General features: G+C 44.8%; 38 non-coding genes and 8 pseudogenes across 38 annotated transcripts; all 46 read left to right on the plus strand.

Annotated features, from left to right (window-relative positions):
• The first annotated feature begins 1,269 nt into the window (after positions 1–1,269).
• LOC148375430 (5S ribosomal RNA) lies at positions 1,270–1,388 on the plus strand. Its single transcript, XR_015849127.1, has one exon. It is a non-coding gene; the product is annotated as a 5S ribosomal RNA (ribosomal RNA).
• Positions 1,389–1,610: 222 nt separating this feature from the next.
• Positions 1,611–1,729, plus strand: LOC148375431 (5S ribosomal RNA). The gene has a single exon (XR_015849128.1). It is a non-coding gene; the product is annotated as a 5S ribosomal RNA (ribosomal RNA).
• Positions 1,730–1,951: 222 nt separating this feature from the next.
• LOC148375432 (5S ribosomal RNA) lies at positions 1,952–2,070 on the plus strand. The gene has a single exon (XR_015849129.1). It is a non-coding gene; the product is annotated as a 5S ribosomal RNA (ribosomal RNA).
• A 222-nt stretch (positions 2,071–2,292) lies between these two features.
• Positions 2,293–2,411, plus strand: LOC148375433 (5S ribosomal RNA). Its single transcript, XR_015847558.1, has one exon. It is a non-coding gene; the product is annotated as a 5S ribosomal RNA (ribosomal RNA).
• A 222-nt stretch (positions 2,412–2,633) lies between these two features.
• LOC148375434 (5S ribosomal RNA) lies at positions 2,634–2,752 on the plus strand. Its single transcript, XR_015849434.1, has one exon. It is a non-coding gene; the product is annotated as a 5S ribosomal RNA (ribosomal RNA).
• A 221-nt stretch (positions 2,753–2,973) lies between these two features.
• On the plus strand, positions 2,974–3,092 carry LOC148375435 (5S ribosomal RNA). Its single transcript, XR_015849366.1, has one exon. It is a non-coding gene; the product is annotated as a 5S ribosomal RNA (ribosomal RNA).
• Positions 3,093–3,314: 222 nt separating this feature from the next.
• On the plus strand, positions 3,315–3,433 carry LOC148375436 (5S ribosomal RNA). The gene has a single exon (XR_015847894.1). It is a non-coding gene; the product is annotated as a 5S ribosomal RNA (ribosomal RNA).
• A 222-nt stretch (positions 3,434–3,655) lies between these two features.
• Positions 3,656–3,774, plus strand: LOC148375437 (5S ribosomal RNA). The gene has a single exon (XR_015847668.1). It is a non-coding gene; the product is annotated as a 5S ribosomal RNA (ribosomal RNA).
• Positions 3,775–4,170: 396 nt separating this feature from the next.
• On the plus strand, positions 4,171–4,289 carry LOC148375438 (5S ribosomal RNA). The gene has a single exon (XR_015847335.1). It is a non-coding gene; the product is annotated as a 5S ribosomal RNA (ribosomal RNA).
• A 222-nt stretch (positions 4,290–4,511) lies between these two features.
• LOC148375439 (5S ribosomal RNA) lies at positions 4,512–4,620 on the plus strand (annotated as a pseudogene).
• A 221-nt stretch (positions 4,621–4,841) lies between these two features.
• LOC148375440 (5S ribosomal RNA) lies at positions 4,842–4,950 on the plus strand (annotated as a pseudogene).
• A 223-nt stretch (positions 4,951–5,173) lies between these two features.
• Positions 5,174–5,292, plus strand: LOC148375441 (5S ribosomal RNA). The gene has a single exon (XR_015847639.1). It is a non-coding gene; the product is annotated as a 5S ribosomal RNA (ribosomal RNA).
• A 220-nt stretch (positions 5,293–5,512) lies between these two features.
• Positions 5,513–5,631, plus strand: LOC148375442 (5S ribosomal RNA). Its single transcript, XR_015847259.1, has one exon. It is a non-coding gene; the product is annotated as a 5S ribosomal RNA (ribosomal RNA).
• A 222-nt stretch (positions 5,632–5,853) lies between these two features.
• On the plus strand, positions 5,854–5,972 carry LOC148375443 (5S ribosomal RNA). Its single transcript, XR_015849435.1, has one exon. It is a non-coding gene; the product is annotated as a 5S ribosomal RNA (ribosomal RNA).
• A 221-nt stretch (positions 5,973–6,193) lies between these two features.
• Positions 6,194–6,312, plus strand: LOC148375444 (5S ribosomal RNA). The gene has a single exon (XR_015849367.1). It is a non-coding gene; the product is annotated as a 5S ribosomal RNA (ribosomal RNA).
• A 220-nt stretch (positions 6,313–6,532) lies between these two features.
• LOC148375445 (5S ribosomal RNA) lies at positions 6,533–6,651 on the plus strand. Its single transcript, XR_015849404.1, has one exon. It is a non-coding gene; the product is annotated as a 5S ribosomal RNA (ribosomal RNA).
• Positions 6,652–6,873: 222 nt separating this feature from the next.
• On the plus strand, positions 6,874–6,982 carry LOC148375446 (5S ribosomal RNA; annotated as a pseudogene).
• Positions 6,983–7,204: 222 nt separating this feature from the next.
• Positions 7,205–7,323, plus strand: LOC148375447 (5S ribosomal RNA). Its single transcript, XR_015847443.1, has one exon. It is a non-coding gene; the product is annotated as a 5S ribosomal RNA (ribosomal RNA).
• A 222-nt stretch (positions 7,324–7,545) lies between these two features.
• Positions 7,546–7,664, plus strand: LOC148375448 (5S ribosomal RNA). The gene has a single exon (XR_015849130.1). It is a non-coding gene; the product is annotated as a 5S ribosomal RNA (ribosomal RNA).
• A 222-nt stretch (positions 7,665–7,886) lies between these two features.
• Positions 7,887–8,005, plus strand: LOC148375449 (5S ribosomal RNA). Its single transcript, XR_015849131.1, has one exon. It is a non-coding gene; the product is annotated as a 5S ribosomal RNA (ribosomal RNA).
• A 222-nt stretch (positions 8,006–8,227) lies between these two features.
• LOC148375450 (5S ribosomal RNA) lies at positions 8,228–8,346 on the plus strand. The gene has a single exon (XR_015847444.1). It is a non-coding gene; the product is annotated as a 5S ribosomal RNA (ribosomal RNA).
• Positions 8,347–8,568: 222 nt separating this feature from the next.
• On the plus strand, positions 8,569–8,687 carry LOC148375451 (5S ribosomal RNA). Its single transcript, XR_015849132.1, has one exon. It is a non-coding gene; the product is annotated as a 5S ribosomal RNA (ribosomal RNA).
• Positions 8,688–8,909: 222 nt separating this feature from the next.
• Positions 8,910–9,028, plus strand: LOC148375452 (5S ribosomal RNA). The gene has a single exon (XR_015849436.1). It is a non-coding gene; the product is annotated as a 5S ribosomal RNA (ribosomal RNA).
• A 221-nt stretch (positions 9,029–9,249) lies between these two features.
• LOC148375453 (5S ribosomal RNA) lies at positions 9,250–9,368 on the plus strand. Its single transcript, XR_015849368.1, has one exon. It is a non-coding gene; the product is annotated as a 5S ribosomal RNA (ribosomal RNA).
• Positions 9,369–9,590: 222 nt separating this feature from the next.
• Positions 9,591–9,709, plus strand: LOC148375454 (5S ribosomal RNA). Its single transcript, XR_015847896.1, has one exon. It is a non-coding gene; the product is annotated as a 5S ribosomal RNA (ribosomal RNA).
• Positions 9,710–9,931: 222 nt separating this feature from the next.
• LOC148375455 (5S ribosomal RNA) lies at positions 9,932–10,050 on the plus strand. Its single transcript, XR_015847669.1, has one exon. It is a non-coding gene; the product is annotated as a 5S ribosomal RNA (ribosomal RNA).
• A 396-nt stretch (positions 10,051–10,446) lies between these two features.
• Positions 10,447–10,565, plus strand: LOC148375456 (5S ribosomal RNA). The gene has a single exon (XR_015847336.1). It is a non-coding gene; the product is annotated as a 5S ribosomal RNA (ribosomal RNA).
• A 222-nt stretch (positions 10,566–10,787) lies between these two features.
• On the plus strand, positions 10,788–10,896 carry LOC148375457 (5S ribosomal RNA; annotated as a pseudogene).
• Positions 10,897–11,117: 221 nt separating this feature from the next.
• On the plus strand, positions 11,118–11,226 carry LOC148375458 (5S ribosomal RNA; annotated as a pseudogene).
• A 223-nt stretch (positions 11,227–11,449) lies between these two features.
• Positions 11,450–11,568, plus strand: LOC148375459 (5S ribosomal RNA). Its single transcript, XR_015847642.1, has one exon. It is a non-coding gene; the product is annotated as a 5S ribosomal RNA (ribosomal RNA).
• A 220-nt stretch (positions 11,569–11,788) lies between these two features.
• Positions 11,789–11,907, plus strand: LOC148375460 (5S ribosomal RNA). The gene has a single exon (XR_015847260.1). It is a non-coding gene; the product is annotated as a 5S ribosomal RNA (ribosomal RNA).
• A 222-nt stretch (positions 11,908–12,129) lies between these two features.
• LOC148375461 (5S ribosomal RNA) lies at positions 12,130–12,248 on the plus strand. The gene has a single exon (XR_015849438.1). It is a non-coding gene; the product is annotated as a 5S ribosomal RNA (ribosomal RNA).
• A 221-nt stretch (positions 12,249–12,469) lies between these two features.
• On the plus strand, positions 12,470–12,588 carry LOC148375462 (5S ribosomal RNA). Its single transcript, XR_015849369.1, has one exon. It is a non-coding gene; the product is annotated as a 5S ribosomal RNA (ribosomal RNA).
• Positions 12,589–12,808: 220 nt separating this feature from the next.
• Positions 12,809–12,927, plus strand: LOC148375463 (5S ribosomal RNA). The gene has a single exon (XR_015849426.1). It is a non-coding gene; the product is annotated as a 5S ribosomal RNA (ribosomal RNA).
• A 222-nt stretch (positions 12,928–13,149) lies between these two features.
• On the plus strand, positions 13,150–13,258 carry LOC148375464 (5S ribosomal RNA; annotated as a pseudogene).
• A 221-nt stretch (positions 13,259–13,479) lies between these two features.
• LOC148375465 (5S ribosomal RNA) lies at positions 13,480–13,598 on the plus strand. The gene has a single exon (XR_015849371.1). It is a non-coding gene; the product is annotated as a 5S ribosomal RNA (ribosomal RNA).
• A 220-nt stretch (positions 13,599–13,818) lies between these two features.
• On the plus strand, positions 13,819–13,937 carry LOC148375466 (5S ribosomal RNA). The gene has a single exon (XR_015849437.1). It is a non-coding gene; the product is annotated as a 5S ribosomal RNA (ribosomal RNA).
• A 222-nt stretch (positions 13,938–14,159) lies between these two features.
• LOC148375467 (5S ribosomal RNA) lies at positions 14,160–14,268 on the plus strand (annotated as a pseudogene).
• Positions 14,269–14,490: 222 nt separating this feature from the next.
• LOC148375468 (5S ribosomal RNA) lies at positions 14,491–14,609 on the plus strand. The gene has a single exon (XR_015847445.1). It is a non-coding gene; the product is annotated as a 5S ribosomal RNA (ribosomal RNA).
• A 222-nt stretch (positions 14,610–14,831) lies between these two features.
• Positions 14,832–14,950, plus strand: LOC148375469 (5S ribosomal RNA). The gene has a single exon (XR_015849133.1). It is a non-coding gene; the product is annotated as a 5S ribosomal RNA (ribosomal RNA).
• Positions 14,951–15,172: 222 nt separating this feature from the next.
• Positions 15,173–15,291, plus strand: LOC148375470 (5S ribosomal RNA). The gene has a single exon (XR_015849134.1). It is a non-coding gene; the product is annotated as a 5S ribosomal RNA (ribosomal RNA).
• A 222-nt stretch (positions 15,292–15,513) lies between these two features.
• LOC148375471 (5S ribosomal RNA) lies at positions 15,514–15,632 on the plus strand. Its single transcript, XR_015847449.1, has one exon. It is a non-coding gene; the product is annotated as a 5S ribosomal RNA (ribosomal RNA).
• Positions 15,633–15,854: 222 nt separating this feature from the next.
• LOC148375472 (5S ribosomal RNA) lies at positions 15,855–15,973 on the plus strand. Its single transcript, XR_015847585.1, has one exon. It is a non-coding gene; the product is annotated as a 5S ribosomal RNA (ribosomal RNA).
• Positions 15,974–16,195: 222 nt separating this feature from the next.
• LOC148375473 (5S ribosomal RNA) lies at positions 16,196–16,314 on the plus strand. The gene has a single exon (XR_015848071.1). It is a non-coding gene; the product is annotated as a 5S ribosomal RNA (ribosomal RNA).
• Positions 16,315–16,534: 220 nt separating this feature from the next.
• On the plus strand, positions 16,535–16,653 carry LOC148375474 (5S ribosomal RNA). The gene has a single exon (XR_015849448.1). It is a non-coding gene; the product is annotated as a 5S ribosomal RNA (ribosomal RNA).
• Positions 16,654–16,875: 222 nt separating this feature from the next.
• On the plus strand, positions 16,876–16,984 carry LOC148375475 (5S ribosomal RNA; annotated as a pseudogene).
• Positions 16,985–17,099: the final 115 nt, after the last annotated feature.

The raw sequence follows: 17,099 nt of genomic DNA on the forward strand, positions 1-17,099 counted from the left end.
TATTCTGTTTTTAGAGAAATGGCTTTTATACAACCGAGGGCAAATTCTTATTGGGAAAAGATGTTTGTGGATTTTAACACAAAAGATGTGTGGAGGAACATCAGAACCGGTTTGAAATGCCCTTTGTTAGAAAATTTTGATTTCCTTTTAGCCCACAACTGTGTTTTTAATGAAATGAGACTTTTTAAGATGGGACTTGCGAGGGATGAAACATGCAAAATATGCAAGAAGGAAAAAGAGGGCTTAAAACATATGTTCTTTAACTGTGAGGAACTGAAAAAACTGACCGCAGTGCTTAAGGAAATGACGAAAGGTTTTGGACAGAATGAGCAGTATGTTGATGAAAATTGGGAGAAGATGTTTTTATTTGGGATGGTACAAGGTAAAAAAGGAAAAAATAACCAGGCACTCAATATAGTCTTATCAGTGGCTAGGCATACAGTGTGGGTAAGAAGAACGGTTTTGAAGAATAAAGGACGGAAATTGGATATATGCAAACTGTTTGAAAGCAAATTGAAAAGAATAATGGAAACACTGTATGTCTATTTTAATACTAACGGAATTTTAGAGGTTTTTAACAAAATATTTGTTCTTACTAATCCTTTTATACAAATAACTTGGGAGGGTGTAAGAATAATTTTACCAGATGTGATATAATCAATGTGCCTGTTTGTTTGTTTTTTTAGTTCTATTACATTCTTTGAAGATGTATTTTACAAGTTGTTTATGGACACTGCACAAAAAGTACTTAATGAATTATGCGACACAGTGTGCTCTGAATTTACACATAATTGTTTTAACTCTGATGCACGACTGTTGCTGTACAAGTGTTAAATGACCACGTTTTTTGTGTCTTTGAAAACTATGCAGATGTACTGAACAAAATGATGTAAATGGAGAATTGTAAAATTGTTTTGGACAAGCTTTATCATTAAAAGTCAAAAAAAAAAAAAAAAAAAATCTCGTCCGATCTCGGAAGCTAAGCAGGGTCGGGCCTGGTTAGTACTTGGATGGGAGACCGCCTGGGAATACCAGGTGCTGTAAGCTTTTTACTTCCAGCAAACTTTTTGGTATTTTTTCTGGCCTCGGAGCAGCCCCTTTTGGACGGATTTGCATTCTTTCACAACCTGTTTGCAAAACAAATAAATGAAGAATTACACACATATTAAACCCCTGTTGTTTTATAAATGGCTACCCCTCTTGGCAAACAGTGGCGTTGCAACTTCCGCGGTGTTGATTATAAATACTGAAAATTCACGCTCTTCTCTCGCTTACGGCCATACTACCCTGAACACGCCCGATCTCGTCCGATCTCGGAAGCTAAGCAGGGTCGGGCCTGGTTAGTACTTGGATGGGAGACCGCCTGGGAATACCAGGTGCTGTAAGCTTTTTACTTCCAGCAAGCTTTTTGGTATTTTTTCTGGCCTCGGAGCAGCCCCTTTTGGACGGATTTGCATTCTTTCACAACCTTTTTGCAAAACAAATAAATGAAGAATTACACACATATTAAACCACTGTTGTTTTATAATTTGCTACCCCTCTTGGCACACAGTGGAGTTGCAACTTCCGCGGTGTTGATTATAAATACTGAAAATTCACCCTCTTCTTTTGCTTACGGCCATACTACCCTGAACACGCCCGATCTCGTCCGATCTCGGAAGCTAAGCAGGGTCGGGCCTGGTTAGTACTTGGATGGGAGACCGCCTGGGAATACCAGGTGCTGTAAGCTTTTTACTTCCAGCAAACTTTTTGGTATTTTTTCTGGCCTCGGAGCAGCCCCTTTTGGACGGATTTGCATTCTTTCACAACCTTTTTGCAAAACAAATAAATGAAGAAATACGAACATATTAAACCATTGTTGTTTTATAATTTGCTACCCCTCTTGGCAAACAGTGGGGTTGCAACATCCGCGGTGTTGATTATAAATACTGAAAATTCACCCTCTTCTCTCGCTTACGGCCATACTACCCTGAACACGCCCGATCTCGTCCGATCTCGGAAGCTAAGCAGGGTCGGGCCTGGTTAGTACTTGGATGGGAGACCGCCTGGGAATACCAGGTGCTGTAAGCTTTTTACTTCCAGCAAACTTTTTGGTATTTTTTCTGGCCTCGGAGCAGCCCCTTTTGGACGGATTTGCATTCTTTCACAACCTTTTTGCAAAACAAATAAATGAAGAAATACGAACATATTAAACCATTGTTGTTTTATAATTTGCTACCCCTCTTGGCAAACAGTGGGGTTGCAACTTCCGCGGTGTTGATTATAAATACTGAAAATTCACCCTCTTCTCTCGCTTACGGCCATACTACCCTGAACACGCCCGATCTCGTCCGATCTCGGAAGCTAAGCAGAGTCGGGCCTGGTTAGTACTTGGATGGGAGACCGCCTGGGAATACCAGGTGCTGTAAGCTTTTTACTTCCAGCAAACTTTTTGGTATTTTTTCTGGCCTCGGAGCAGCCCCTTTTGGACGGATTTGCATTCTTTCACAACCTTTTTGCAAAACAAATAAATGAAGAAATACGAACATATTAAACCTTTGTTGTTTTATAATTTGCTACCCCTCTTGGCACACAGTGGAGTTGCAACTTCCGCGGTGTTGATTATAAATACTGAAAATCCACCCTCTTCTTTCGCTTACGGCCATACTACCCTGAACACGCCCGATCTCGTCCGATCTCGGAAGCTAAGCAGGGTCGGGCCCGGTTAGTACTTGGATGGGAGACCGCCTGGGAATACCAGGTGCTGTAAGCTTTTTACTTCCAGCAAGCTTTTTGGTATTTTTTCTGGCCTCGGAGCAGCCCCTTTTGGACGGATTTGCATTCTTTCACAACCTTTTTGCAAAACAAATAAATGAAGAATTACACACATATTAAACCCCTATTGTTTTATAAATGGCTACCCCTCTTGGCACACAGTGGCGTTGCAACTTCCGTGGTGTGATTATAAATACTGAAAATTCTCCTTATTCTTTCGCTTACGGCCATACTACCCTGAACACTCCCGATCTCGTCCGATCTCGGAAGCTAAGCAGGGTCGGGCCTGGTTAGTACTTGGATGGGAGACCGCCTGGGAATACCAGGTGCTGTAAGCTTTTTACTTCCAGCAAACTTTTTGGTATTTTTTCTGGCCTCGGAGCAGCCCCTTTTGGACGGATTTGCATTCTTTCACAACCTGTTTGCAAAACAAATAAATGAAGAATTACACACATATTAAACCCCTGTTGTTTTATAAATGGCTCCCCCTCTTGGCAAACAGTGGAGTTGCAACTTCCACGGTGTTGATTATAAATACTGAAAATTCACCCTCTTCTTTCGCTTACGGCCATACTACCCTGAACCCGCCCGTTCTCGTCCGATCTCGGAAGCTAAGCAGGGTCGGGCCTGGTTAGTACTTGGATGGGAGACCGCCTGGGAATACCAGGTGCTGTAAGCTTTTTACTTCCAGCAAACTTTTTGGTATTTTTTCTGGCCTCGGAGCAGCCCCTTTTGGACGGATTTGCATTCTTTCACAACCTGTTTGCAAAACAAATAAATGAAGAATTACGCACATATTAAACCCCTGTTGTTTTATAAATGGCTACCCCTCTTGGCAAACAGTGGCGTTGCAACTTCCGCGGTGTTGATTATAAATACTGAAAATTCACCCTCTTCTTTCGCTTACGGCCATACTACCCTGAACACGCCCGATCTCGTCCGATCTCGGAAACTAAGCAGGGTCGGGCCTGGTTAGTACTTGGATGGGAGACCGCCTGGGAATACCAGGTGCTGTAAGCTTTTTACTTCCAGCAAACTTTTTGGTATTTTTTCTGGCCTCGGAGCAGCCCCTTTTGGACGGATTTGCATTCTTTCACAACCTGTTTGCAAAACAAATAAATGAAGAATTACAGACTGGGAGGTTCGGGTTCGCGCCCCGGCCGAGTCATTCCTAAGACTTAAAAAGTGGTCGGCGGCGCCCTCTCTTGGCTGCGGCTGCATCGGGTCAGATGCAATCGACATTTCGTTCTGTGTACATTGTTACACAGAATGACAATACAAGGAAATTATTATTATTATTATTATTATTATATTAAACCCCTGTTGTTCTATAAATGGCTACCCCTCTTGGCAAACAGTGGAGTTGCAACTTCCGCGGTGTTGATTATAAATACTGAAAATTCACCCTCTTCTTTCGCTTACGGCCATACTACCCTGAAAACGCCCGATCTCGTCCGATCTCGGAAGCTAAGCAGGGTCGGGCCTGGTTAGTACTTGGATGGTAGACCGCCTGGGAATACCAGGTGCTGTAAGCTTTTTACTTCCAGCAAGCTTTTTGGTATTTTTTCTGGCCTCGGAGCAGCCCCTTTTGGACGGATTTGCATTCTTTCACAACCTTTTTGCAAAACAAATAAATGAAGAAATACGCACATATTAAACCCCTGTTGTTCTATTAATGGCTACCCCTCTTGGCAAACAGTGGAGTTGCAACTTCCACGGTGTTGATTATAAATACTGAAAATTCACCCTCTTCTTTCGCTTACGGCCATACTACCCTGAACACGCCCGATCTCGGAAGCTAAGCAGGGTCGGGCCTGGTTAGTACTTGGATGGGAGACCGCCTGGGAATACCAGGTGCTGTAAGCTTTTTACTTCCAGCAAACTTTTTGGTATTTTTTCTGGCCTCGGAGCAGCCCCTTTTGGACGGATTTGCATTCTTTCACAACCTGTTTGCAAAACAAATAAATGAAGAATTACACACATATTAAACCCCTGTTGTTTTATAAATGGCTACCCCTCTTGGCACACAGTGGCGTTGCAACTTCCGTGGTGTGATTATAAATACTGAAAATTCTCCATATTCTTTCGCTTACGGCCATACTACCCTGAACACGCCCGATCTCGGAAGCTAAGCAGGGTCGGGCCTGGTTAGTACTTGGATGGGAGACCGCCTGGGAATACCAGGTGCTGTAAGCTTTTTACTTCCAGCAAACTTTTTGGTATTTTTTTCTGGCCTCGGAGCAGCCCCTTTTGGACGGATTTGCATTCTTTCACAACCTTTTTGCAAAACAAATAAATGAAGAAATACGAACATATTAAACCATTGTTGTTTTATAATTTGCTACCCCTCTTGGCAAACAGTGGGGTTGCAACTTCCGCGGTGTTGATTATAAATACTGAAAATTCACCCTCTTCCCTCGCTTACGGCCATACTACCCTGAACACGCCCGATCTCGTCCGATCTCGGAAGCTAAGCAGGGTCGGGCCTGGTTAATACTTGGATGGGAGACCGCCTGGGAATACCAGGTGCTGTAAGCTTTTTACTTCCAGCAAACTTTTTGGTATTTTTTCTGGCCTCGGAGCAGCCCCTTTTGGACGGATTTGCATTCTTTCACAACCTGTTTGCAAAACAAATAAATGAAGAATTACACATATTAAACCCCTGTTGTTCTATAAATGGCTACCCCTCTTGGCAAACAGTGGAGTTGCAACTTCCGCGGTGTTGATTATAAATACTGAAAATTCACCCCCTTCTCTCGCTTACGGCCATACTACCCTGAACACGCCCGATCTCGTCTGATCTCGGAAGCTAAGCAGGGTCGGGCCTGGTTAGTACTTGGATGGGAGACCGCCTGGGAATACCAGGTGCTGTAAGCTTTTTACTTCCAGCAAACTTTTTGGTATTTTTTCTGGCCTCGGAGCAGCCCCTTTTGGACGGATTTGCATTCTTTCACAACCTGTTTGCAAAACAAATAAATGAAGAATTACGCACATATTAAACCCCTGTTGTTCTATAAATTGCTACCCCTCTTGGCAAACAGTGGAGTTGCAACTTCCGCGGTGTTGATTATAAATACTGAAAATTCACCCTCTTCTTTCGCTTACGGCCATACTACCCTGAACACGCCCGATCTCGTCCGATCTCGGAAGCTAAGCAGGGTCGGGCCCGGTTAGTACTTGGATGGGAGACCGCCTGGGAATACCAGGTGCTGTAAGCTTTTTACTTCCAGCAAGCTTTTTGGTATTTTTTCTGGCCTCGGAGCAGCCCCTTTTGGGCGGATTTGCATTCTTTCACAACCTTTTTGCAAAACAAATAAATGAAGAATTACACACATATTAAACCCCTATTGTTTTATAAATGGCTACCCCTCTTGGCACACAGTGGCGTTGCAACTTCCGTGGTGTGATTATAAATACTGAAAATTCTCCTTATTCTTTCGCTTACGGCCATACTACCCTGAACACTCCCGATCTCGTCCGATCTCGGAAGCTAAGCAGGGTCGGGCCTGGTTAGTACTTGGATGGGAGACCGCCTGGGAATACCAGGTGCTGTAAGCTTTTTACTTCCAGCAAACTTTTTGGTATTTTTTCTGGCCTCGGAGCAGCCCCTTTTGGACGGATTTGCATTCTTTCACAACCTGTTTGCAAAACAAATAAATGAAGAATTACACATATTAAACCCCTGTTGTTCTATAAATGGCTACCCCTCTTGGCAAACAGTGGAGTTGCAACTTCCGCGGTGTTGATTATAAATACTGAAAATTCACCCTCTTCTTTCGTTTACGGCCATACTACCCTGAAAACGCCCGATCTCGTCCGATCTCGGAAGCTAAGCAGGGTCGGGCCTGGTTAGTACTTGGATGGGAGACCGCCTGGGAATACCAGGTGCTGTAAGCTTTTTACTTCCAGCAAGCTTTTTGGTATTTTTTCTGGCCTCGGAGCAGCCCCTTTTGGACGGATTTGCATTCTTTCACAACCTGTTTGCAAAACAAATAAATGAAGAATTACACACATATTAAACCCCTGTTGTTTTATAAATGGCTACCCCTCTTGGCAAACAGTGGAGTTGCAACTTCCGCGGTGTTGATTATAAATACTGAAAATTCACCCTCTTCTTTCGCTTACGGCCATACTACCCTGAACACGCCCGATCTCGGAAGCTAAGCAGGGTCGGGCCTGGTTAGTACTTGGATGGGAGACCGCCTGGGAATACCAGGTGCTGTAAGCTTTTTACTTCCAGCAAACTTTTTGGTATTTTTTCTGGCCTCGGAGCAGCCCCTTTTGGACGGATTTGCATTCTTTCACAACCTGTTTGCAAAACAAATAAATGAAGAATTACACACATATTAAACCCCTGTTGTTTTATAAATGGCTACCCCTCTTGGCAAACAGTGGCGTTGCAACTTCCGCAGTGTTGATTATAAATACTGAAAATTCACCCTCTTCTTTCGCTTACGGCCATACTACCCTGAACACGCCCGATCTCGTCCGATCTCGGAAGCTAAGCAGGGTCGGGCCTGGTTAGTACTTGGATGGGAGACCGCCTGGGAATACCCGGTGCTGTAAGCGTTTTACTTCCAGCAAACTTTTTGGTATTTTTTCTGGCCTCGGAGCAGCCCCTTTTGGACGGATTTGCATTCTTTCACAACCTTTTTGCAAAACAAATAAATGAAGAAATACGAACATATTAAACCATTGTTGTTTTATAATTTGCTACCCCTCTTGGCAAACAGTGGGGTTGCAACTTCCGCGGTGTTGATTATAAATACTGAAAATTCACCCCCTTCTCTCGCTTACGGCCATACTACCCTGAACACGCCCGATCTCGTCCGATCTCGGAAGCTAAGCAGGGTCGGGCCTGGTTAGTACTTGGATGGGAGACCGCCTGGGAATACCAGGTGCTGTAAGCTTTTTACTTCCAGCAAACTTTTTGGTATTTTTTCTGGCCTCGGAGCAGCCCCTTTTGGACGGATTTGCATTCTTTCACAACCTTTTTGCAAAACAAATAAATGAAGAAATACGCACATATTAAACCCCTGTTGTTCTATTAATGGCTACCCCTCTTGGCAAACAGTGGCGTTGCAACTTCCGCGGTGTTGATTATAAATAGTGAAAATCCACCCTCTTCTTTCGCTTACGGCCATACTACCCTGAACACGCCCGATCTCGTCCGATCTCGGAAGCTAAGCAGGGTCGGGCCTGGTTAGTACTTGGATGGGAGACCGCCTGGGAATACCAGGTGCTGTAAGCTCTTTACTTCCAGCAAACTTTTTGGTATTTTTTCTGGCCTCGGAGCAGCCCCTTTTGGACGGATTTGCATTCTTTCACAACCTGTTTGCAAAACAAATAAATGAAGAAATACGCACATATTAAACCCCTGTTGTTCTATTAATGGCTACCCCTCTTGGCAAACAGTGGGGTTGCAACTTCCGCGGTGTTGATTATAAATACTGAAAATTCACCCCCTTCTCTCGCTTACGGCCATACTACCCTGAACACGCCCGATCTCGTCCGATCTCGGAAGCTAAGCAGGGTCGGGCCTGGTTAGTACTTGGATGGGAGACCGCCTGGGAATACCCGGTGCTGTAAGCGTTTTACTTCCAGCAAACTTTTTGGTATTTTTTCTGGCCTCGGAGCAGCCCCTTTTGGACGGATTTGCATTCTTTCACAACCTTTTTGCAAAACAAATAAATGAAGAAATACGCACATATTAAACCCCTGTTGTTCTATTAATGGCTACCCCTCTTGGCAAACAGTGGCGTTGCAACTTCCGCGGTGTTGATTATAAATAGTGAAAATCCACCCTCTTCTTTCGCTTACGGCCATACTACCCTGAACACGCCCGATCTCGTCCGATCTCGGAAGCTAAGCAGGGTCGGGCCTGGTTAGTACTTGGATGGGAGACCGCCTGGGAATACCAGGTGCTGTAAGCTCTTTACTTCCAGCAAACTTTTTGGTATTTTTTCTGGCCTCGGAGCAGCCCCTTTTGGACGGATTTGCATTCTTTCACAACCTGTTTGCAAAACAAATAAATGAAGAAATACGCACATATTAAACCCCTGTTGTTCTATTAATGGCTACCCCTCTTGGCAAACAGTGGGGTTGCAACTTCCGCGGTGTTGATTATAAATACTGAAAATTCACCCCCTTCTCTCGCTTACGGCCATACTACCCTGAACACGCCCGATCTCGTCCGATCTCGGAAGCTAAGCAGGGTCGGGCCCGGTTAGTACTTGGATGGGAGACCGCCTGGGAATACCAGGTGCTGTAAGCTTTTTACTTCCAGCAAGCTTTTTGGTATTTTTTCTGGCCTCGGAGCAGCCCCTTTTGGACGGATTTGCATTCTTTCACAACCTTTTTGCAAAACAAATAAATGAAGAATTACACACATATTAAACCCCTATTGTTTTATAAATGGCTACCCCTCTTGGCACACAGTGGCGTTGCAACTTCCGTGGTGTGATTATAAATACTGAAAATTCTCCTTATTCTTTCGCTTACGGCCATACTACCCTGAACACTCCCGATCTCGTCCGATCTCGGAAGCTAAGCAGGGTCGGGCCTGGTTAGTACTTGGATGGGAGACCGCCTGGGAATACCAGGTGCTGTAAGCTTTTTACTTCCAGCAAACTTTTTGGTATTTTTTCTGGCCTCGGAGCAGCCCCTTTTGGACGGATTTGCATTCTTTCACAACCTGTTTGCAAAACAAATAAATGAAGAATCACACACATATTAAACCCCTGTTGTTTTATAAATGGCTACCCCTCTTGGCAAACAGTGGAGTTGCAACTTCCACGGTGTTGATTATAAATACTGAAAATTCACCCTCTTCTTTCGCTTACGGCCATACTACCCTGAACCCGCCCGTTCTCGTCCGATCTCGGAAGCTAAGCAGGGTCGGGCCTGGTTAGTACTTGGATGGGAGACCGCCTGGGAATACCAGGTGCTGTAAGCTTTTTACTTCCAGCAAACTTTTTGGTATTTTTTCTGGCCTCGGAGCAGCCCCTTTTGGACGGATTTGCATTCTTTCACAACCTGTTTGCAAAACAAATAAATGAAGAATTACGCACATATTAAACCCCTGTTGTTTTATAAATGGCTACCCCTCTTGGCAAACAGTGGCGTTGCAACTTCCGCGGTGTTGATTATAAATACTGAAAATTCACCCTCTTCTTTCGCTTACGGCCATACTACCCTGAACACGCCCGATCTCGTCCGATCTCGGAAACTAAGCAGGGTCGGGCCTGGTTAGTACTTGGATGGGAGACCGCCTGGGAATACCAGGTGCTGTAAGCTTTTTACTTCCAGCAAACTTTTTGGTATTTTTTCTGGCCTCGGAGCAGCCCCTTTTGGACGGATTTGCATTCTTTCACAACCTGTTTGCAAAACAAATAAATGAAGAATTACAGACTGGGAGGTTCGGGTTCGCGCCCCGGCCGAGTCATTCCTAAGACTTAAAAAGTGGTCGGCGGCGCCCTCTCTTGGCTGCGGCTGCATCGGGTCAGATGCAATCGACATTTCGTTCTGTGTACATTGTTACACAGAATGACAATACAAGGAAATTATTATTATTATTATTATTATTATATTAAACCCCTGTTGTTCTATAAATGGCTACCCCTCTTGGCAAACAGTGGAGTTGCAACTTCCGCGGTGTTGATTATAAATACTGAAAATTCACCCTCTTCTTTCGCTTACGGCCATACTACCCTGAAAACGCCCGATCTCGTCCGATCTCGGAAGCTAAGCAGGGTCGGGCCTGGTTAGTACTTGGATGGTAGACCGCCTGGGAATACCAGGTGCTGTAAGCTTTTTACTTCCAGCAAGCTTTTTGGTATTTTTTCTGGCCTCGGAGCAGCCCCTTTTGGACGGATTTGCATTCTTTCACAACCTTTTTGCAAAACAAATAAATGAAGAAATACGCACATATTAAACCCCTGTTGTTCTATTAATGGCTACCCCTCTTGGCAAACAGTGGAGTTGCAACTTCCACGGTGTTGATTATAAATACTGAAAATTCACCCTCTTCTTTCGCTTACGGCCATACTACCCTGAACACGCCCGATCTCGGAAGCTAAGCAGGGTCGGGCCTGGTTAGTACTTGGATGGGAGACCGCCTGGGAATACCAGGTGCTGTAAGCTTTTTACTTCCAGCAAACTTTTTGGTATTTTTTCTGGCCTCGGAGCAGCCCCTTTTGGACGGATTTGCATTCTTTCACAACCTGTTTGCAAAACAAATAAATGAAGAATTACACACATATTAAACCCCTGTTGTTTTATAAATGGCTACCCCTCTTGGCACACAGTGGCGTTGCAACTTCCGTGGTGTGATTATAAATACTGAAAATTCTCCATATTCTTTCGCTTACGGCCATACTACCCTGAACACGCCCGATCTCGGAAGCTAAGCAGGGTCGGGCCTGGTTAGTACTTGGATGGGAGACCGCCTGGGAATACCAGGTGCTGTAAGCTTTTTACTTCCAGCAAACTTTTTGGTATTTTTTTCTGGCCTCGGAGCAGCCCCTTTTGGACGGATTTGCATTCTTTCACAACCTTTTTGCAAAACAAATAAATGAAGAAATACGAACATATTAAACCATTGTTGTTTTATAATTTGCTACCCCTCTTGGCAAACAGTGGGGTTGCAACTTCCGCGGTGTTGATTATAAATACTGAAAATTCACCCTCTTCCCTCGCTTACGGCCATACTACCCTGAACACGCCCGATCTCGTCCGATCTCGGAAGCTAAGCAGGGTCGGGCCTGGTTAATACTTGGATGGGAGACCGCCTGGGAATACCAGGTGCTGTAAGCTTTTTACTTCCAGCAAACTTTTTGGTATTTTTTCTGGCCTCGGAGCAGCCCCTTTTGGACGGATTTGCATTCTTTCACAACCTGTTTGCAAAACAAATAAATGAAGAATTACACATATTAAACCCCTGTTGTTCTATAAATGGCTACCCCTCTTGGCAAACAGTGGAGTTGCAACTTCCGCGGTGTTGATTATAAATACTGAAAATTCACCCCCTTCTCTCGCTTACGGCCATACTACCCTGAACACGCCCGATCTCGTCTGATCTCGGAAGCTAAGCAGGGTCGGGCCTGGTTAGTACTTGGATGGGAGACCGCCTGGGAATACCAGGTGCTGTAAGCTTTTTACTTCCAGCAAACTTTTTGGTATTTTTTCTGGCCTCGGAGCAGCCCCTTTTGGACGGATTTGCATTCTTTCACAACCTGTTTGCAAAACAAATAAATGAAGAATTACGCACATATTAAACCCCTGTTGTTCTATAAATTGCTACCCCTCTTGGCAAACAGTGGAGTTGCAACTTCCGCGGTGTTGATTATAAATACTGAAAATTCACCCTCTTCTTTCGCTTACGGCCATACTACCCTGAACACGCCCGATCTCGTCCGATCTCGGAAGCTAAGCAGGGTCGGGCCCGGTTAGTACTTGGATGGGAGACCGCCTGGGAATACCAGGTGCTGTAAGCTTTTTACTTCCAGCAAGCTTTTTGGTATTTTTTCTGGCCTCGGAGCAGCCCCTTTTGGACGGATTTGCATTCTTTCACAACCTTTTTGCAAAACAAATAAATGAAGAATTACACACATATTAAACCCCTATTGTTTTATAAATGGCTACCCCTCTTGGCACACAGTGGCGTTGCAACTTCCGTGGTGTGATTATAAATACTGAAAATTCTCCTTATTCTTTCGCTTACGGCCATACTACCCTGAACACTCCCGATCTCGTCCGATCTCGGAAGCTAAGCAGGGTCGGGCCTGGTTAGTACTTGGATGGGAGACCGCCTGGGAATACCAGGTGCTGTAAGCTTTTTACTTCCAGCAAACTTTTTGGTATTTTTTCTGGCCTCGGAGCAGCCCCTTTTGGACGGATTTGCATTCTTTCACAACCTGTTTGCAAAACAAATAAATGAAGAATTACACATATTAAACCCCTGTTGTTCTATAAATGGCTACCCCTCTTGGCAAACAGTGGAGTTGCAACTTCCGCGGTGTTGATTATAAATACTGAAAATTCACCCTCTTCTTTCGCTTACGGCCATACTACCCTGAAAACGCCCGATCTCGTCCGATCTCGGAAGCTAAGCAGGGTCGGGCCTGGTTAGTACTTGGATGGGAGACCGCCTGGGAATACCAGGTGCTGTAAGCTTTTTACTTCCAGCAAGCTTTTTGGTATTTTTTCTGGCCTCGGAGCAGCCCCTTTTGGACGGATTTGCATTCTTTCACAACCTGTTTGCAAAACAAATAAATGAAGAATTACACACATATTAAACCCCTGTTGTTTTATAAATGGCTACCCCTCTTGGCAAACAGTGGAGTTGCAACTTCCACGGTGTTGATTATAAATACTGAAAATTCACCCTCTTCTTTCGCTTACGGCCATACTACCCTGAACACGCCCGATCTCGGAAGCTAAGCAGGGTCGGGCCTGGTTAGTACTTGGATGGGAGACCGCCTGGGAATACCAGGTGCTGTAAGCTTTTTACTTCCAGCAAGCTTTTTGGTATTTTTTCTGGCCTCGGAGCAGCCCCTTTTGGACGGATTTGCATTCTTTCACAACCTTTTTGCAAAACAAATAAATGAAGAATTACACACATATTAAACCCCTATTGTTTTATAAATGGCTACCCCTCTTGGCACACAGTGGCGTTGCAACTTCCGTGGTGTGATTATAAATACTGAAAATTCTCCTTATTCTTTCGCTTACGGCCATACTACCCTGAACACTCCCGATCTCGTCCGATCTCGGAAGCTAAGCAGGGTCGGGCCTGGTTAGTACTTGGATGGGAGACCGCCTGGGAATACCAGGTGCTGTAAGCTTTTTACTTCCAGCAAACTTTTTGGTATTTTTTCTGGCCTCGGAGCAGCCCCTTTTGGACGGATTTGCATTCTTTCACAACCTGTTTGCAAAACAAATAAATGAAGAATTACACATATTAAACCCCTGTTGTTCTATAAATGGCTACCCCTCTTGGCAAACAGTGGAGTTGCAACTTCCGCGGTGTTGATTATAAATACTGAAAATTCACCCTCTTCTTTCGCTTACGGCCATACTACCCTGAAAACGCCCGATCTCGTCCGATCTCGGAAGCTAAGCAGGGTCGGGCCTGGTTAGTACTTGGATGGGAGACCGCCTGGGAATACCAGGTGCTGTAAGCTTTTTACTTCCAGCAAGCTTTTTGGTATTTTTTCTGGCCTCGGAGCAGCCCCTTTTGGACGGATTTGCATTCTTTCACAACCTGTTTGCAAAACAAATAAATGAAGAATTACACACATATTAAACCCCTGTTGTTTTATAAATGGCTACCCCTCTTGGCAAACAGTGGAGTTGCAACTTCCGCGGTGTTGATTATAAATACTGAAAATTCACCCTCTTCTTTCGCTTACGGCCATACTACCCTGAACACGCCCGATCTCGGAAGCTAAGCAGGGTCGGGCCTGGTTAGTACTTGGATGGGAGACCGCCTGGGAATACCAGGTGCTGTAAGCTTTTTACTTCCAGCAAACTTTTTGGTATTTTTTCTGGCCTCGGAGCAGCCCCTTTTGGACGGATTTGCATTCTTTCACAACCTGTTTGCAAAACAAATAAATGAAGAATTACACACATATTAAACCCCTGTTGTTTTATAAATGGCTACCCCTCTTGGCAAACAGTGGCGTTGCAACTTCCGCAGTGTTGATTATAAATACTGAAAATTCACCCTCTTCTTTCGCTTACGGCCATACTACCCTGAACACGCCCGATCTCGTCCGATCTCGGAAGCTAAGCAGGGTCGGGCCTGGTTAGTACTTGGATGGGAGACCGCCTGGGAATACCCGGTGCTGTAAGCGTTTTACTTCCAGCAAACTTTTTGGTATTTTTTCTGGCCTCGGAGCAGCCCCTTTTGGACGGATTTGCATTCTTTCACAACCTTTTTGCAAAACAAATAAATGAAGAAATACGAACATATTAAACCATTGTTGTTTTATAATTTGCTACCCCTCTTGGCAAACAGTGGGGTTGCAACTTCCGCGGTGTTGATTATAAATACTGAAAATTCACCCCCTTCTCTCGCTTACGGCCATACTACCCTGAACACGCCCGATCTCGTCCGATCTCGGAAGCTAAGCAGGGTCGGGCCTGGTTAGTACTTGGATGGGAGACCGCCTGGGAATACCAGGTGCTGTAAGCTTTTTACTTCCAGCAAACTTTTTGGTATTTTTTCTGGCCTCGGAGCAGCCCCTTTTGGATGGATTTGCATTCTTTCACAACCTTTTTGCAAAACAAATAAATGAAGAAATACGCACATATTAAACCCCTGTTGTTCTATTAATGGCTACCCCTCTTGGCAAACAGTGGCGTTGCAACTTCCGCGGTGTTGATTATAAATAGTGAAAATCCACCCTCTTCTTTCGCTTACGGCCATACTACCCTGAACACGCCCGATCTCGTCCGATCTCGGAAGCTAAGCAGGGTCGGGCCTGGTTAGTACTTGGATGGGAGACCGCCTGGGAATACCAGGTGCTGTAAGCTCTTTACTTCCAGCAAACTTTTTGGTATTTTTTCTGGCCTCGGAGCAGCCCCTTTTGGACGGATTTGCATTCTTTCACAACCTGTTTGCAAAACAAATAAATGAAGAAATACGCACATATTAAACCCCTGTTGTTCTATTAATGGCTACCCCTCTTGGCAAACAGTGGGGTTGCAACTTCCGCGGTGTTGATTATAAATACTGAAAATTCACCCCCTTCTCTCGCTTACGGCCATACTACCCTGAACACGCCCGATCTCGTCCGATCTCGGAAGCTAAGCAGGGTCGGGCCTGGTTAGTACTTGGATGGGAGACCGCCTGGGAATACCCGGTGCTGTAAGCGTTTTACTTCCAGCAAACTTTTTGGTATTTTTTCTGGCCTCGGAGCAGCCCCTTTTGGACGGATTTGCATTCTTTCACAACCTTTTTGCAAAACAAATAAATGAAGAAATACGAACATATTAAACCATTGTTGTTTTATAATTTGCTACCCCTCTTGGCAAACAGTGGGGTTGCAACTTCCGCGGTGTTGATTATAAATACTGAAAATTCACCCCCTTCTCTCGCTTACGGCCATACTACCCTGAACACGCCCGATCTCGTCCGATCTCGGAAGCTAAGCAGGGTCGGTCCTGGTTAGTACTTGGATGGGAGACCGCCTGGGAATACCAGGTGCTGTAAGCTTTTTACTTCCAGCAAACTTTTTGGTATTTTTTCTGGCCTCGGAGCAGCCCCTTTTGGACGGATTTGCATTCTTTCACAACCTGTTTGCAAAACAAATAAATGAAGAATTACACACATATTAAACCCCTGTTGTTCTATAAATGGCTACCCCTCTTGGCAAACAGTGGAGTTGCAACTTCCGCGGTGTTGATTATAAATACTGAAAATTCACCCTCTTCTTTCGCCTACGGCCATACTACCCTGAACACGCCCGATCTCGTCCGATCTCGGAAGCTAAGCAGGGTCGGGCCTGGTTAGTACTTGGATGGGAGACCGCCTGGGAATACCAGGTGCTCTAAGCTTTTTACTTCCAGCAAACTTTTTGGTATTTTTTCTGGCCTCGGAGCAGCCCCTTTTGGACGGATTTGCATTCTTTCACAACCTGTTTGCAAAACAAATAAATGAAGAATTACACATATTAAACCCCTGTTGTTCTATAAATGGCTACCCCTCTTGGCAAACAGTGGAGTTGCAACTTCCGCGGTGTTGATTATAAATACTGAAAATTCACCCTCTTCTTTCGCTTACGGCCATACTACCCTGAAAACGCCCGATCTCGTCCGATCTCGGAAGCTAAGCAGGGTCGGGCCTGGTTAGTACTTGGATGGGAGACCGCCTGGGAATACCAGGTGCTGTAAGCTTTTTACTTCCAGCAAGCTTTTTGGTATTTTTTCTGGCCTCGGAGCAGCCCCTTTTGGACGGATTTGCATTCTTTCACAACCTGTTTGCAAAACAAATAAATGAAGAATTACACACATATTAAACCCCTGTTGTTTTATAAATGGCTACCCCTCTTGGCAAACAGTGGAGTTGCAACTTCCACGGTGTTGATTATAAATACTGAAAATTCACCCTCTTCTTTCGCTTACGGCCATACTACCCTGAACACGCCCGATCTCGGAAGCTAAGCAGGGTCGGGCCTGGTTAGTACTTGGATGGGAGACCGCCTGGGAATACCAGGTGCTGTAAGCTTTTTACTTCCAGCAAGCTTTTTGGTATTTTTTCTGGCCTCGGAGCAGCCCCTTTTGGACGGATTTGCATTCTTTCACAACCTTTTTGCAAAACAAATAAATGAAGAATTACACAC

This window comes from Urocampus carinirostris, chromosome 1 (genome assembly GCF_059441175.1).
Source record: "Urocampus carinirostris isolate Australia breed hairy pipefish chromosome 1, RoL_Ucar_1.0, whole genome shotgun sequence".
Lineage (NCBI taxonomy): Eukaryota > Metazoa > Chordata > Actinopteri > Syngnathiformes > Syngnathidae > Urocampus > Urocampus carinirostris.